At 46.8% G+C, this 16,095-nt stretch overlaps 1 pseudogene; it reads right to left on the bottom strand.

Annotated features, from left to right (window-relative positions):
• Window positions 1-1,369: 1,369 nt before the first annotated feature.
• LOC147706050 (MOB kinase activator 2 pseudogene) lies at window positions 1,370-2,089 on the bottom strand (annotated as a pseudogene).
• Between the last annotated feature and the right edge of the window lie 14,006 nt (window positions 2,090-16,095).

The following is a 16,095-nucleotide window of genomic DNA, read 5'->3' as shown; positions in this document are numbered from 1 at the left end:
TGCCTTAAATGTATCCACATATCAATAACCTCAACCTTGAACCCTTGCCATTGAACAATTACCTCTTAGGTCTTTCCTACCAGTGGACATATCAATAACGTGTACAGACCCATTACCATCCTTTTAACTGATTTATTTGCATCTTTCTACTGTTTAAGTTTACTTTTTGCCCCATAATCCATCATCTGCCTCATGAGCTGCAGATTTTAGCAATGTGTTCCCGCCCAGTGCAAGGCACTTTGCAAAGATTGACTGATCATCTTTAAAGTTCTTATTGAAGCATTTGGGTGTTAAACTGCTGCAAATAAAGTGAATTGCTTTCCCAGTCAGTATTAGTATGTGTAAAAATGACAAAACAATGAAGTTATGCAATCATAGATTTTATTATAACTATTATTTGACAGAAAAACTAAAGTAAACCAACTGTATTATGTTCTTCCCAGTCATCTCTCGTCTAGGTCAGGTGGCGAACCAGCGCTACAGCCATTTCTCCCTCCCCAAATATCCATTCATCTCCACAATTTCACCCAATAAACCTTCAGTCACTTGTATTCCCGACATGAAGGACTGAAGGCAGCAGAGACATGCTGTGTTTGATGGAAGGGTGCTCATTTGGGCCTATTGAATGCTCAACATTGACCATTTCAAGCCCTGAAGTGCCAAGGATGGAAAAACAGTCCTGAATCCATCATTGCCGCTTACCACCTCCGTACTAAGCCATTGCACTTCATGGCAAACCAGTGAGGTTGGAAGAGAAGTAAAGCTGGGCTAAACAAAAAACCATGTGAAAAGAAAATTGGGGTAATAAATACCAGCTGTTCTCCCCCACAACCAAAAACAACGAAAACCTGGCAGTAGGATGAGGATGCATGCGAAAATGGTGAGCAGTGGGGCTGGGTCAATAGCGGCCTTCCTGCTTTACACACCAAATGCAAGAGAGAGGCTTGGGATCAAGCCACTCGCACCCTCCTGCCACCTTCCTGCCCCGTCGCAAAAAAAAAGAGATAATAGAATAAATACCTCTTGGGGCATAAGAAGGGAACCTGCTTCCACGTAAACCAGTTGGCAGTAAAGCCAACAGGAGAAAAAACAAAGACTGCACCAAAATAAAAAATTTAAAAAAAACAAACGCACATCGGCAGCTGTGGCCAAAAAGCCACTTACCCTGTGTCCGCTGCCCCACCACCCCCCGAAAAAAGGGCTTCCTTCCATCCTCTAGGAGCGGTGGCAGCAGTGCCCTCCCTAAATCGCGGGCCGTTGAGTGTGTGTGTCTGCATATATGGGCAGCACACAGACAGACACCGAGCCGGTGACATGGTTCTTAAAGGTTTACGATTAGTGTTTGTCTGCTCCTGGCATGGAGAGAAGCTCATCTCGCCTTCACGTGGTTCTGTGCTGCGGACTCGCCGCCATTTTCAGTCCCTCTGGTGCTTCCGCTGGCACTGCTGCTATCGCCAGCGCTGGAGCAGAGCACCTCCGTCAGATCATCCATAATGGCAGGCTCCTTAGGGTCTACCAGGTTGAACTCCAGTATGAACAAGAGGAATGAGTGTACAGTGTGTTTAGGTGTCCGTGAAGTTTGAGTGCCACTGTCTCCTTGAAGTGGGCAGAGTAGATGTGGGCCAGAACATGTAAGAGATACCGGAATTTCTTCTTCACCAGAGACTCAAACGAGTTAGGAAATGCCTTGCCGTATTTTGTGGGAAAGATGTCTTCATAAGTCACCAGCTTCTGAACTGAGCTCATGACGAAGTCTACATACTGGGGGGGCTGTGCACTTGATTTTCTTTCCTCGCTTATCATAGCAGTAGTATTGTGTGCTGCCAACGGCCCTGGTCTGACAGGTGTCTGACGTGCAGAATTCTGAGATTGTGCTGTACTGTATGCTGATGTGGTTGAAAAAAGTAGTTGTGTTGCTTGCTAACCACTTGTGGAGGTCGATTTATTGTGGAAGAACGACTAGCCCCTTGAATTCGAAGTCGGTAGCTCCGGACTTGGTGTACTCCGGCTCCAGATACAGCTTCTTCTCCACTGGAACCGGCTTCTTCCCGTTGGGCTTTGCTTTGAATTTCCCCATAAGCCAGTCCATGGCGGCTCCTCTGCTCCACTCTCCGCTCCAGACCGGCCGGAAGTAAGCAAAGTACAGCAAACACCCCACTCCTTGTAGACCCTGCCCCTAAGTTATGCAATCACAAAATGTACAGCATTACACTACATAGTTTGTTGTTTTTTTGCCTCAAAATGTCATCAATCCTGCCGCATAATTCAAATGCCATTAGTTTCAACTATGTTAACCACCCCATCTTCCTCACTGATCATTGTCCTGTTGTTTTTGATAGGTGTAATGTTTCTAATAAAATAAATAAACACAATAAATGAACTGTCAGAAGTAGAATGTTAATGTGATACTAACAGCCATAAAGCTTAAGGTGAGCAGTTTCTATTGGATCCTGTGATTTGGGGAGAAGCACCCTGTAGTGTGTTGCTGTAAGACATGTGCAAGAGTAACAGAGGTATCAACATTATCTTAGTGGAAATATTGATTACTTCACACAGCGAATTACTAGTCTTGTGAGTTGACTATTGCTATAATGGATCTTGTTTGTGACTTAGCGATTAATGATCATTTGCACCTTGTGGAAGGGGAGACGTTTTTAAATGAGCAGTTGGCACCTAGTAGTAGCATTCATGGTTTATGAATCTAGTTTCATGCTGGCCTTGAATTGCCCTTTGAGGTTCCTAGAGGAAGAGGAAGATGTCAGGGTATCATGTGGAATGGAGATAGGGGTAGATATGGGCTCTGAGTCAATGGAAAAAGAAATTCACTAATTTCAGTTATGGCGAGGCCGTGAATAAGGTACTGCACCACAATTCAACCCTGAGCCATAAGCAATGTAGAATGATAACGCTAAAGGTGGAAACAACCTGGTACAGAGAAGCGATAAAGACAGCGATAGCTGAATGCAAAGAAGTGCTAAAAGTAGTGATAACCAGGTGCAAGGAAGCACTAGAAGATAACTAGTTGATAGATAGAAATGCTAAAGGTAGTGAAAACCAAGTACAATACAGAAGGGTGAAGGGGTGAAGGAAAGGTACAAGAAACAAAACCAATCCATACCGTAACGGAGAAAGATGGCTCAGCACATCCAGTGATCAGGTTAGACAACCCTGAGGCCAGCACATTGCAGAGCCTCAGAGATATCATAAATGAAGCAGGTCCCAGTGAACAGCTGATGGTGCTAGAGAAAACCCCACTTTAAGCATCAGTAAGTTCCACATAGTTACAACACTGCTGCCTTTCTGAAACAACCACCTCGATTCGATACTGCAAAAAACATAGAATATTGTTAACAGATGTGCCGCCTGGATAGAAAATGTATTGATTTTATTGATGCACTGGAAGAAACAGAAAAAAAGATGATCGAATATCTAAAAAATCTTGCCGATGAAGGAGTGAGAGAGGTAATAAAGAAAATACCACGTGCAGATCAATCAATCAATCAATCAACAGATTTGTAAAGCGTGCTACTCACCCGCTAGGGTCTCAAGGCGCTGGGAGGGGGGAAGTCGCTACTGCTCGAAAAGCCAGGTCTTGAGTTGTTTCCTGAAGGAGAGATGGTCCAGGGTCATTCGTAGGTGGGTGGGGAGGGAGTTCCATGTCTTGGCCGCCAGGCAGGAGAAGGATCTTCCTCAAGCGGTGGTTTTGCGAATTCGTGGGACGGCGGCAAGGGCGAGGCTGGCGGATCGGAGCTGGCCGGTGGGTTTGTAGAATGTGAGGCGGTTGTTGAGGTATTTCGGGCGCATGTCGTGGAGAGCCTTGTGTGCGTGAGTGAGGAGTCTGAACGTGATCCTCTTGGTGACGGGGAGCCAGTGCAGGTCTTTCAGATGGGCAGAGATGTGGCTGTGGCGAGGGATGTCAAGGATGAGTCGTGCAGAGGCGTTCTGTATGCGCTGGAGTCTTTTCTGGAGTTTGGCTGTGGTTCCAGCGTAGAGAGTGTCCCCGTAGTCCAGACGGCTGGTGACAAGGGCCTGGGTGACCGACTTCCTGGTTTCGGTGGAGATGCACCGAAAGATCTTTCGGAGCATGCGCAGGGTGATGAAGTCTCATTCCATTAAATCAAAGATGCATTAAATATCAAATTCAATATAGTGCCAAATGTTGATTACAAAAGATATATTTTCAGTCAGGAACGACAGAAATCTAGTGAAACAATCAACTAATTTGTCGAAAGACGTGATATACTCACCAAACACTGTAATCCAATATGAAGAATCCATGCACCTTAGAGGGATAGATGGATGTTTGCCAGATTAATTTAGATGGCTAATGCTGAGAGAAACACTAAAGGCCTCATTTATAAGAAGTCTTCTTGCTGCACTGCCCTACGCCAATGTGAAAGAGCAAGAATGCATCCTATTTATGAAATACAGTGCATTCCTGTCCTTTCCCCCTATGCTTTCACACAATTTGCTGCCTAGTACCAACGTAGGCACCCTTGCACCATAGTGTAAGGGTGCCTAGGTTGCAGGCAGGATTGTTTTTGTGAAGGAAGGGAGAGCTTCCTGCACAAAAACAATCCAGAGAGGCATGTTCCTCTTTCTATGTGTGCTGCAGAATGCTGAAGATCCTGCAGATTGATAAGCTGCTGACTTGGAGGATGGAGGTGTCCAAAACGAGTCAGTCATGAACATGAAAAGTAAGCAGAAACAAAAGACTGAAGTGATGACTCCAGAGAAAAAGAAACTGTGCTTCAGATGTGGATTTTCATTTCCACCTGAAGGTAAATGTCCCACCCTTGGACAAGTATGCAAGTGCTGCAGGAGAGAGAGAACCATTTTTGCTACCGTTTGCAAGGTGGAGGAAAAGCTAAGTGTGTCACACCAAAAACAAATGAGAACCCAAACTGTACAGATGCTAAATTCCACACAAGCCCACAATGCCAAGCGACAACATGAGCTGAGACAAACAGAAACTAAACAAAGTTAATCGTCATCTAAATCTTCATCCAAGAGTAAATCTGTGTCATTGTCAAGTGACAGTGAAGAAGATGGATGTGTAATTTCGATGTTTACCTCAGAGAAATGTGTGCATGTCGGACTAGCCACATTCAAGGAAGAAGAAATGTCAAAGAAAAGTTGACAAGTCAAATCAAAAAATTAATGCAAACATTGTCCTAAAATTACACTAAAGGTGCATGATTGCTCCATACCTTTTATTATAGACAGTGGTGTGTTGATAAACATTATACCTGAGGAGAAGTACCACAAACTGTCTCCAGTGCACATTTCACACTGTTGAAACTAAAGTGTATATATGGGGTGCATCCACGCCATTAAAATGTCAAGGTTCATTCGTAGCAACTATGAAACACAAAAAGAGAAAAGTGCAAGCACTGTTTCACATACTTCAAGGTACTGCATCAAGTTCCTGTTTACTAATTTTCAGTACTGCTGCTGATATGGGACTGATATCTGTAAACTACAAAAAGAATGTTCATTGCAAAATAGTAACTCAGTTCCCATCTTTGTTTCATGGATTAGGAAAACTTAACACCATGAAAGTGCAACTGCATATCAACAAGGACGTTCATGCTGTTGCTCAAAGACGTTGTTGAATTACATTTCATTTGCAAGAAGCTGTTGAAAAAGAACTTGAGACATTACTAAATCATGATATTATTGAGCAGTATACTATTCCGATACCATGGATTTCACCATAGCGGTAGTTCCCAAAAAAGGCAGTGAAGGAGCTGTATGCATTTCTGTTGATATGCGTCAAGACAATTGAAAGAAAATGAAACCCAGGTTTACACATTGCCGACATGATCACACAGCTAAAGAGGACAAAATTCTTCTCTTAACCTTGATTTGAACAAAGGATATCATCTATTGGAACTTGGAAAAAAATGCAGCTACATTACCATCTTTTCTACCCATGTTGGTTTGTTCAGATAAAAATGAATTAGGTTTTGTTGTGTCATCAGTTGCAAAAGTTTTTCAAGATGTAATTGGACGTATAATACAGCCGGTCATGAACACTTTCAATTACAGTGATGACATATTGGTCTTTGGGGCCACACGAAAAGAACAAGATAAAGCTCTTACACAAGTGTGTCCATCACTTGATGATGCAGATCTAACCTTGACTGCAGAAAAGTGTGAGTTCCACTAAAAAAAACTCATATTTTTTTGGACATATTTTCTCTGATGGGGGAATAACTCCAGATCCAGCTAAAGAACAGGTTTCGTCTGCCATCTGTTCCCTACAAGATGTTACCATGTTATGCTGGCATGGGCAGTTACTGTTCTAGGTACCACAGTAAGTGCTCCCTTAAGAGACTTAACTAAACAAAATGCTTCATTTCATGGGTCACATGAATGTGAACAAATCTTCAAGAAAATCAAACATGAAATTGAGAACACCACTGAAATGGCCTACTTTGATCTGAAGCTTCATACAGAGGTTGTTGTTGACTCAAGCCCGGTCGGGTTGGTTGTGATTCTTGCCCAACACAATAGAAACCCAAATGTTCAAAGGCATATTGTAACATATTGTAACATATGCCAGCAGAAGTTTGTCACAAACTGAACATGTCTATTCACAACCTTAAAATGAAACTTTAGCAGTGGTCTAACTTTTTGAACATTTTCATGCATTTTTATATGGAAAGCATTTCACTCTTGTCACAGATCATCAAGCATTGCATATCATCTTTGGCAATCCTAAAGCCAAGAGTCCCCCTCGTATTGAACGTTGGAGTTTGCGACTACAGGAATGTGTCTTCACTATTGTCATGGTACCACTTCCAAAGTGGCTGAGGCATACATTGACTTAATCGTAAAGTCCAGTGCACCCGTGCTATTTCATCGGAAAAAGTAATTACTGCCACGAGCACAGATAGTGACATGCTGATACCTATAGACATTATTACACATCAATCCTGGAAAGAGCACACACGACCTCACACAAATGAGAGTGAGTATCAGAAATTCAAAAATTTGAAAGATTAATTGCCTATTACTCAGGAAAGTATTGTCTTATGAGGTTCCAGAATTGTCATACCGGAGAGTCTGAGACAATAAGCAATTGAAGTGGCACATGAAGGACATTGTGGAATTGTCACCACTAAACGAGCTCTCCGAGACAGAGCCTGGTTTCCTCATCTTGATGAAACAGGCGAAAGGTAATTAAAGGTCTGTCATTTCTGCAACTTCGTGTCTCCCATAACAACTTAGCATCCACTGAACACGTCTGATCTTCCGAAACATGTGTGGGAGATAATCGCTGTTGACTTGTTTGGACACCTTGACAATGGACATCAACCGATTGTAGTAATTGATGAGTACTCTTGTTTTCTTTCGGTAGAAGACCTCTCATCGATCACTCAAGAAAACGTTATCACTACTCCACATAAACAAAACATAACACACACACCAGCACATCAACATTTCACACGTGCACATAACTTCATAGTATATTCTGTCGCAGAATAGAAACATACACCCACTCTCACCCTCAAGACCACACAAATAATACATATCCTAAACCATCTTTTTTCTAAATTAATTTCTTTATAAGGTGTTACTCCAAATCAGCAGACAATATACAATATACAATGATCAACAGCAATCACTTCCGCCTCAGCCGAGGTGGAGCACAGTTTTGTACTGATGCAAGTACGAAATTAGATCACCATTGTTAACAGTGGAGAGTCTCCCTTTCACTTTTATAGTTATTCCTATTCATTATTCTGAACATTATGAAAAATTTACTGCAACATAACTCCCCCCTCCCTGACTGCCCCCCTTGAACACCTTCCCGTCCCATCACTCCCCTCTCCCCCGCCACCGGGTCTGGGTACCTCGAAGTCCATGTGTCGTATTGCCTATACTGGGTCCCCATGCATCTGTCCCCTAGAACCTGGGGCAGTCCCCCCGTAGAAGGCGGCGGCTCTAGACTTGCGTGTGTGGATTGTGCGGTGTGTGCTGCTATCTCCTGAATCATTACTCCCCATGCCAGCAGCACTTCCGGTAGTTTGTTATCTCTCCTGGTGTTACGCATATGCACTTCTTCTGCTACTGCCCACTCCTTTAAATCAGTTCTCCACTTTGTCACTGGTGGTCCCTGCGGGGTTAGCCAATGAATTGTTATACGCCTTTTGGCGATCACGAGGCCCAGAACCAGGAACCGTCTGCTCGTCTTGCGCTTAGGATCTCGCAGAATCAGGCCCAAGAGGCAAGCGCGCAGGTCCAGGTCAAGCACTGATCCCATTATCCTGGGCAGGTCCTCTAGGACCATCCGCCAATATGCCTGGATCGTTGGACAGGACCACACCATGTGCGGGAAATCCTTTGGAGCACTACGACACCTGGGGCAATGCGGGTCCTTGGAGTTATCAATGGCCTGAAGCTGTTTGGGTGAGAGATAGGTCATGTGTATTATATTATATTGAATTTGTTTAAAGTGGTTGCATACTGACACCTTCCTGACTCCTTCGTGTATCTTTTCCCAATCTTGAGGCATAATCTCTTGTGGACACACCCGCTGCCAAGAATCCTCTATTTTTAGGTGGCTGATCTTCTTATCCTCTCGTAACTCCCTATAGAAGTGAGTAACACATTTTCGCCCCCCAGCCATGGTGAGCATAGTAACCAGGATGTGAGTGTGCTCTGGGGCGTCCCGGAACGAGGGCCACAGGTGCTGCGCCGTTGCCGCTATCTTAGCATACTGCAGAAACTGCTCTGATCCCAGCTCAAAATTCACTGCCTCCTGATAAGTAATGAATTTATTATCCGGGTAAAGGTCAGATAACATCAGGCAGCCCCATCTTTCCATTTATCCGTGGACATCACCTGGTCTATGTGAGCAAAGGGTGGCATGAGCCAGAAGTCCGCCTCCGGGGCAAACGGCCGACCCTGAATCTGGAGTTGTGTCACTCAGTCCCACAGTGCTGCTACAAGTCTCACCAATGGAGGACTCTGATCCCGCCGTCCCCCCGTTCGCCAGAGGAGCGCTCCTAGCTGTCGATCCCCATAAGTACCCTCTTGTAGTGACCTCTCCCAGGAGTGGTCCATGTCCAGCCAGGCTATGACGTGTTGCAATTGTGCTGCAAAGTAATAAAGCTCTAAATCTGGGACCTCTAGACCGTCCTTTCCCCCCACCTGCGATTCATAATCTCGAGACTGACCCGGCATCTCTTCCCATTCCACAATAGTAGGACCAGGAGTGCATCAAGCTCCTTGAATACTCTGTGCAGGAGTTCAAAAAAGGACCCCTGCATTGTATAGAGGCATCGAGGCAGGACCACCATCTTTATCAAGGCGATCTTCCCCATTAAGGAGAGATTAAGCGTATTGCAAAAGGCAATACTACCCCTCAGCCCATTGATAATCCTACCCATATTGTGTTGATAAAATATGGCCTCAGTCCTGCCAATCCAGATCCCCAAATATCTGAGCGTGTCCGCCTCCCAAGGGAGATCCATCACCAGACGCTGGGCCACCTCCCACTCACTCTACCTACCAATCACGTAGAGTTGTGACTTCATCTTGTTGACGGAAAGCCCAGAGGTGACAGCAAACTGCGCTAGTCCAGCGATCATAATTGGTAAGGAATGGGTTGGCTGAGTCAAGTAGATGAGCGCATCATCGGCATATAGGGACACGACATGCTCCGAACCCCCAATCCATATGCCCTGTCCCTTCAGTACCCCACAGAGGTGGCATGTCAATGGCTCCATCGCCAGGGCGAACAGCAAGGGGGAAAGCGGGCACCCCTGCCGCGTCCTACTTGCTATGGGTATTATATTCAAGACATACCATCCCGTGCGAACCCTAGCCATCGGATGGGTACAGAGCAATTTCACCCAGCTGACAAAACCCTCGCCTAGGCCCATTTTTAGACGTACCTGCCAGACATATTCCCATCTGATCGAGTTGAACGCTTGTTCGATATCTAGGAACACTAAGGTGTTCTGATGGGCCCGTCCCTCCAGTGTTTGCATAACATGGGCGAGGCGGCGAATGTTCCGCAGCGTGCTCCTGCTCGATATGAAACCGGACTGGTCCTCATGAACCAGTCACCGCAGATAGGATAGGAGCCTGTTGGCCAGCACCTGGCTAATAATTTTAAGATCTACACTCAACATTGAGATCGGTCTATAGGAACTGGAGAGCAGAGGATCCTTCCCCAGCTTCGGGAATATCACCACCAGTGCCTCTCTCATGGAATTTAGGAGCTGTCCACACTCACCGGCCTCTTCTGTGATTTCCGATAATTTAGGGATCAAGGTCCCCCCATATTCCTTATACAGTTCCGCCGCCATACCATCCATCCCAGGGGACTTAGCAGTTTTCAGATGGGCGATCGCCGCCCGTAACTCCTCCCGGCTAAAGGGGGGCTCTCAAAGCCTCCTGACTCTCTGGGTCCACACAGGGCAATTCTACCCCCGCCAAAAAAGTCTCCACCACCCCAGGGGCCACAGCGCCGTCGGGCTCAGAATATATTCTACATAAGTGGGTCTAGAATGTTTTGTTAATATCGTGTTGCGTATTGACCTCCCGGTCAAGGTCTTTTTTGTTTCCAAAATCGGGTGGGGTTGCGTCTCTGCCTGAAGCAGGCGCGCCAGCAACCGACCAGCATTATCCCCCTTCGTATACCAATGACGCCTGCTCAGGTTTATATTGTATTTGCCCAGTGAATCCCATAGGTCCCCAATCTTCCGATGCGTATCGTCCCATTGAGCCGACCTTTCCCTATTCGTGGGAAGTTCCTTCTCCAGAGCCGCCAAGCGCTCCTCATGCCGGCGTAGGTCTTGTTCAAGCACTTTCTTAACCCCCACCTCAGTAGACATGCATATCCCCCGCACCACCACCTTCATTGCATCCCATTCGATCGCCCTGGTACTAGCAGAGCCCCAGTTCGTCTCCAGATAGGTTTCCAGCCCGGTCGATACGGCGTCCTTATGACTCAGGCCCCCGATAGCTTCAGTGTCGAGCCTCCACAGCGGTATCTTATAACCGGCCTAGCGAATACGTTATCAGTAGTGGGGAGTGGTCAGACAAGTAGTGGGCCAGATAGTGCGTTTCCGCTATCCAATGCGCTGCCGTCCTCTGGACAAAGAAGTAATCTAGTCTACTATAGGTGTTGGCAGCAGGTGTGTGATATGAGTATACACGACTATCTGGAATGCGGTGTCGCCATATATCCAGTAATCCATAATTGTGAAGCATCTGCTCCATTGCTTCTCTAGTTTTGGGTTTGGCATCTAAATTTGGAGGGTGTCTGTCTAATTCCCCATCAAGGGCACAATTAAAATCTCCCACCATAATCAATTCTGTATCTGGATCCAGGTCCAACTCCCCCAAAACTCGACTTAAAACCCCCCATCATCACTATTCGGGGCATAGATATTCACTATACTTACATTGCACCCGTCCAGCGTCCCCTCCACTAACACAAACCTCCCCTCAGGGACCTGTGTGGTATGCAAGGCTTTAAACGGAACCCCAGGTGCCACCCATATAAGCATGCCCCTGGCAAACCCCGTATAAGAGGTAACGAAAAACTGGCCCCTCCATCTACCCTGAACATATTTAAGATAGTCTCCTCATAAGTGCGTCTCCTGGAGCAGAGCTATACTTATCCCATAGCGCCTCCGATAGGTTGCCACCCAGATCCACTTGATCCTATTATTGAGCCCCAGAACATTCCACGTCAGTAGTTTATATCTCTGTGTGTCACTTGCCATGAGTTCTGGTCTGAGAACTCAGAACCCCGCCCCTCAGCACCACCCACCCCCTAAGTCACCCCACCCAACTTGAAGTAACTATTGTCAAAAACACCTACTTGCACAAGAAAAAAAAAAACCCTTCCCCAACCTCCCAAATGTAACCGGCTGCCTGGCACCGCATGGCCCTGACCAACCAATGGTCTAGCCGGGTCCTCCCAGCACACTACAGCCGGCCCTCCCGAACAGGTACATTAGCGAAAAAGTGTGACCCCCTTCAAAAAACTTTTCACCCGCTCTCCCCCCCATTGAAACCCTGGGCTCGTGTCCCCGCCGCTCAAGTACCTCAATTAAGTCCAGTGCCCCCTGGTGCAGAAAATGTACTCACAATGTCCATGACCCAGGCCCCTGTCAATTACAGCTCCTAGTCCATCGGTCAGCCAGCGCCAGAGTCCTCACCCAACCGGCCGTTGGCGCCCCCAGGTCTGATTGAGTTTCTTGTACCAGGCATAGTGGAGAGAACTGGTTCTGCATGGGAATCGCCTCCCGTTCCGTGAGAAGTGTGCCATCGGGTCCCACCATGATACGTCCTCCATCCATCCGCTCCTGGGTGCTCGACCGTTGTTCCAACTCGCGTCACTGTTGGTTCCGCTGACGTCCACTCTGCCTCCTCTGCTCCTGCCAGCCGTGGTTGTGATCTTGGCCGTCCAAGCCCAGCGAGTCCATCCAATCCGTGGCCTCGGCCAGATCATCAAAGAAATGCACCTTGCCGTCATTCTGAACTCGAAGCCGAGCCGGAAACATCAAACTATATTTAATGTTGAGGTTTTGCATCCGACGTTTGACACCCAGGAAGCCATTACGCAAGTTCTGCACCTTTTTCGTGTAGTCCGGGAAGATGTGGTTATCCCAGTTTTCAAATCTAGGCGGCCCTGCAGTGCAGATATGTTGCAGGATCACGTCCCTGTCTCGAAAGTTGAATAATCGAGCAATTATGGCTCTCGGAGGGGCTTCAGGTTGTGGCGGCGGCCCGAGCGACCTATGGGCCCTCTCTACAGCGAACATTTTGGAGAGGCGAAGGTTGGTATTTTTGGTGCAGATCCAGTCATCAAGGGATAGGTCCGCCACCGTCCACTCCCCTTTTTCCGGGAATCCCAAAAAACTGAGGTTATTTCTCCATGACTGGCCTTCTACATCCTCCGCCCTATCTTCCAGCCGAGCTGTGTGGTCCCATAGGGCCGTCACCATTTCCCTTAGCTGCCGGACCTCTGTCTGCAAAGCATTCAGGTCACCTTCAGTTGTGCTAACTCTATCGGCCACCTTTCTGAGATCTAGCCAAAGGTGAATAATGTCCATTGTCAAAGGTCAAAGGTCAAAATAAGCTTTATTCGATATTTCAAAAAATATCATACAAGCATACAATTACAGAAAAAATATAAAACAATTCATTTGATCAATTCATTAAAATAGATAGAAATGGAAAAGTATATCGAAGAATATATTACCATTTAAAAAGAAAGATCAGGAGAACCAATCTTATCATGATTAAGAATTATTATACAAATCTAAAAAACAATATATTTAAATAGGGCCTTGCAGAGATTTCCTAAATTTAATCAACAACTTCAAGTACTGTTCATGATACATATAACTTCTTTATCCTCTAGCATCTGTAAGCGCTCATACGCGTCCTTGCAGGACCTCAGGCCCCATCTCTTTAGTAGGGGTTTCAATAATGTTTTCCTGGGGATCGCATAATAAGTACAAAATAAGATGGTATGGATATTTGATTGCACAGAGGTATCATCGCATGGACAAAAACTCAGATTTCGCGACCAATCACTTCCTACTGGAAAAGTTATAAGACGGAAAAATGACCCCAGTCTAAATCTGGCAAGGAGCATTCTTGCATAGCAAGAAAAATCAGTGGACAGGTATGCTTGAAGCCCCTTGTGCTGCGTCACCCTTTGGTACGCCTGGAGAGTTGTATTTAGTTTTTGATGATTCCATCTTTTAGTCTCCAAGTGATCCAATAGAGTTTTTCTCAAGCTTTTTCTTGATATAGAATCCAAGGTCAAAGGATCAGAAAAGTACTCTGGGTGACCAATTTCCACAAAAAAGTTTTTAATGTAAGCCAGCCATTTCGTGTGTCTTGCCCCTCCTGTTTGAGAATGTCCAGTATCACTTCGCGATTCAGATCTGTTTCAGTAGTGGTCCAGATTTTATGCCACAAAAGTGGGGGCTCCACTTTAATTAAGTCTGAAATAAATGATAAATCTAACTCAATATGCATCATGTATACGGAGGTGGATTTGGGTGTTGCCAATAAATACCTTAGGAAATTATTTTCCTCTATTTGAATAGAGGAAATGTCTTTTTCAATGCCCCAGAGGCCAGCCCCATAAATAGCTGTTGAAATACATTTTGTTTTATAAAGAATAATTAGCTGTTTAACAGGCCTCCCACCTACTCTTCCAGCAAAGTCTCTGAGCCCACCACCAGCTCTAACAAGGGCAAGTTTCCTCATTTTAATTGCCGACTTCCAAGAGGCGTGTCGGTTTACAGAGATGCCCAAATACGTGAAATTGTCCACTGTCTCTAGTCTTTGCTCCTCAATAGGGATGGGGCATGATCTTTTATTTATCTTTTTATTGCAGACCATTGAGTAAGTTTTCCTGATGTTGACTCTCAGGCCTTTATCGTACATAAAGTCTCTGAATGCTGTGACTGCCTTTTGTAGCCCCACTCTAGTTTGTGAAAGTATAGCTGCGTCATCGGCATAGAGCAAGATAGGGATTGATTGCCCTGCCACCTTTGGATAATCATTCCATTCATTTTGGATTCCAATGCCATCCTGGAGTCACGAATGGCTTCCAGTATGTCGGCCTTGTCTCGGGCCGCTGCATCTTGATGAGTTTCGTGGTCTGGGGTTGTTCTGTGCAATCTGTCTCCGCCGGGCCCGGCACCGTATATTGCATTATTTTATTAGTTTGGGTGCCTCTAAGGGGCCTGGTCTTCCCCATATCCGGTGCAGTCGCGGTTTTCTGGGGCCTCGTTAGGTCAGTTACTGCGTGTGTATTTCCACGAGATCCCTCCTCAGGCGCACCCCTCCACCGACAAACCAGACTCCAGGTTCTCAGTGTAGACGATGGTTCCCCAGTCATGTCCTTGACAAGCCAGGGTAGCTATATGTCCCCACCGTATCTCTCTATGCGGGCCGTCACTCCTCGCAACTCCAGGGTCTGCCAAGTTGCGGGGGGCCTGCGTGATATGCCTTCAATGATCTTTTGTTGCAGACCGGCTAGGGTGGATAATCCAAGCCCTGTCCCTGCCCCTCGTTGTCATTCAGGCACTAAGAGGACTTCCGCGTTATGGGGGTGGGTGTCTCCCCACCACCCCTGCTCAAGTCTGCAACGTGGGCCCAAGGAGCGAGTTCTCCAGGCCTTGCTCCAACAGGGAGGGGGGCACCTCACCTTCTGTGCCGGGTCCTCCGCTGCAGGCCAACAGCTTTACGCCAAGGGCAATGTTTCTTGCATGTCCTGTGGCACCTACCAGTTTGCTTCAGGCATTTCTGTCAGCTAGGCCTCAGTCACCGCGCACCATGCAGCAGGGCGCCCTCAGGATCACGGGCCTCCTCCCAGTACACCAGGAGGCTCGAGGCAATTCACTGCCATCCCCGCTCTAACCTCCGGGGCTGCAGCACCCTTAGCGCAGAGCTGCCTGCACTTGTGCGAGCAGAGGCAAGCAGACTTCACCGCTGCCGTTTCGCCCCACGCCCTGTCACAGCAGCCCGCTCCCGGTGCAGCCGCCGTCCGTGGCGTCAAGCAGCACGTCACCTCCTCTAGGGGCTGCCCATCCACCAATTTCGCCATCAATGGGGCTCGCCAGGGGTCACGAGCGCCTCAATCGCCTGGCAGGTCAGGGGGCCGTCCGCCGCCAAGATCATAACATGCCAGCCACCGCGCTGGGAGACAGGATTACAGAAAGTCTCCAGCCACCCAGCACGCCAGCACATGCCGTTATTGCTCGCCCCCGTCGGGATCCACGCACTCAGGGGTCGGTTCCGGTTTCACTCCAGGCTGCTACGGGTCATCTTCACGCCAGGATAATCCAAGGATTCCGTTTGTTGGGGCAGGAGCAGTGTAAAGGCACGTCTAACCAGCCATGATGGTAAGCCACGCCCACATCCTAAACCATCTTTACTCCAAATGTTCAATCTTCACCAACATCTACCACAAATACATCAACACAACTCTCATTGAATCGCCTCTCATCCATTGTACAATTTAGAGCCTTAAATGACCTACATGCTCCACCACCACCACCCCTAACCCATATGCCTTCCACCCTAAACAGATGCAAACAA

Source organism: Lissotriton vulgaris, chromosome 7, assembly GCF_964263255.1.
Source record: "Lissotriton vulgaris chromosome 7, aLisVul1.2, whole genome shotgun sequence".
Lineage (NCBI taxonomy): Eukaryota > Metazoa > Chordata > Amphibia > Caudata > Salamandridae > Lissotriton > Lissotriton vulgaris.
Note: the sequence above shows the minus strand (reverse complement) of the source record. Positions and strands in the feature narration are given on the sequence as shown.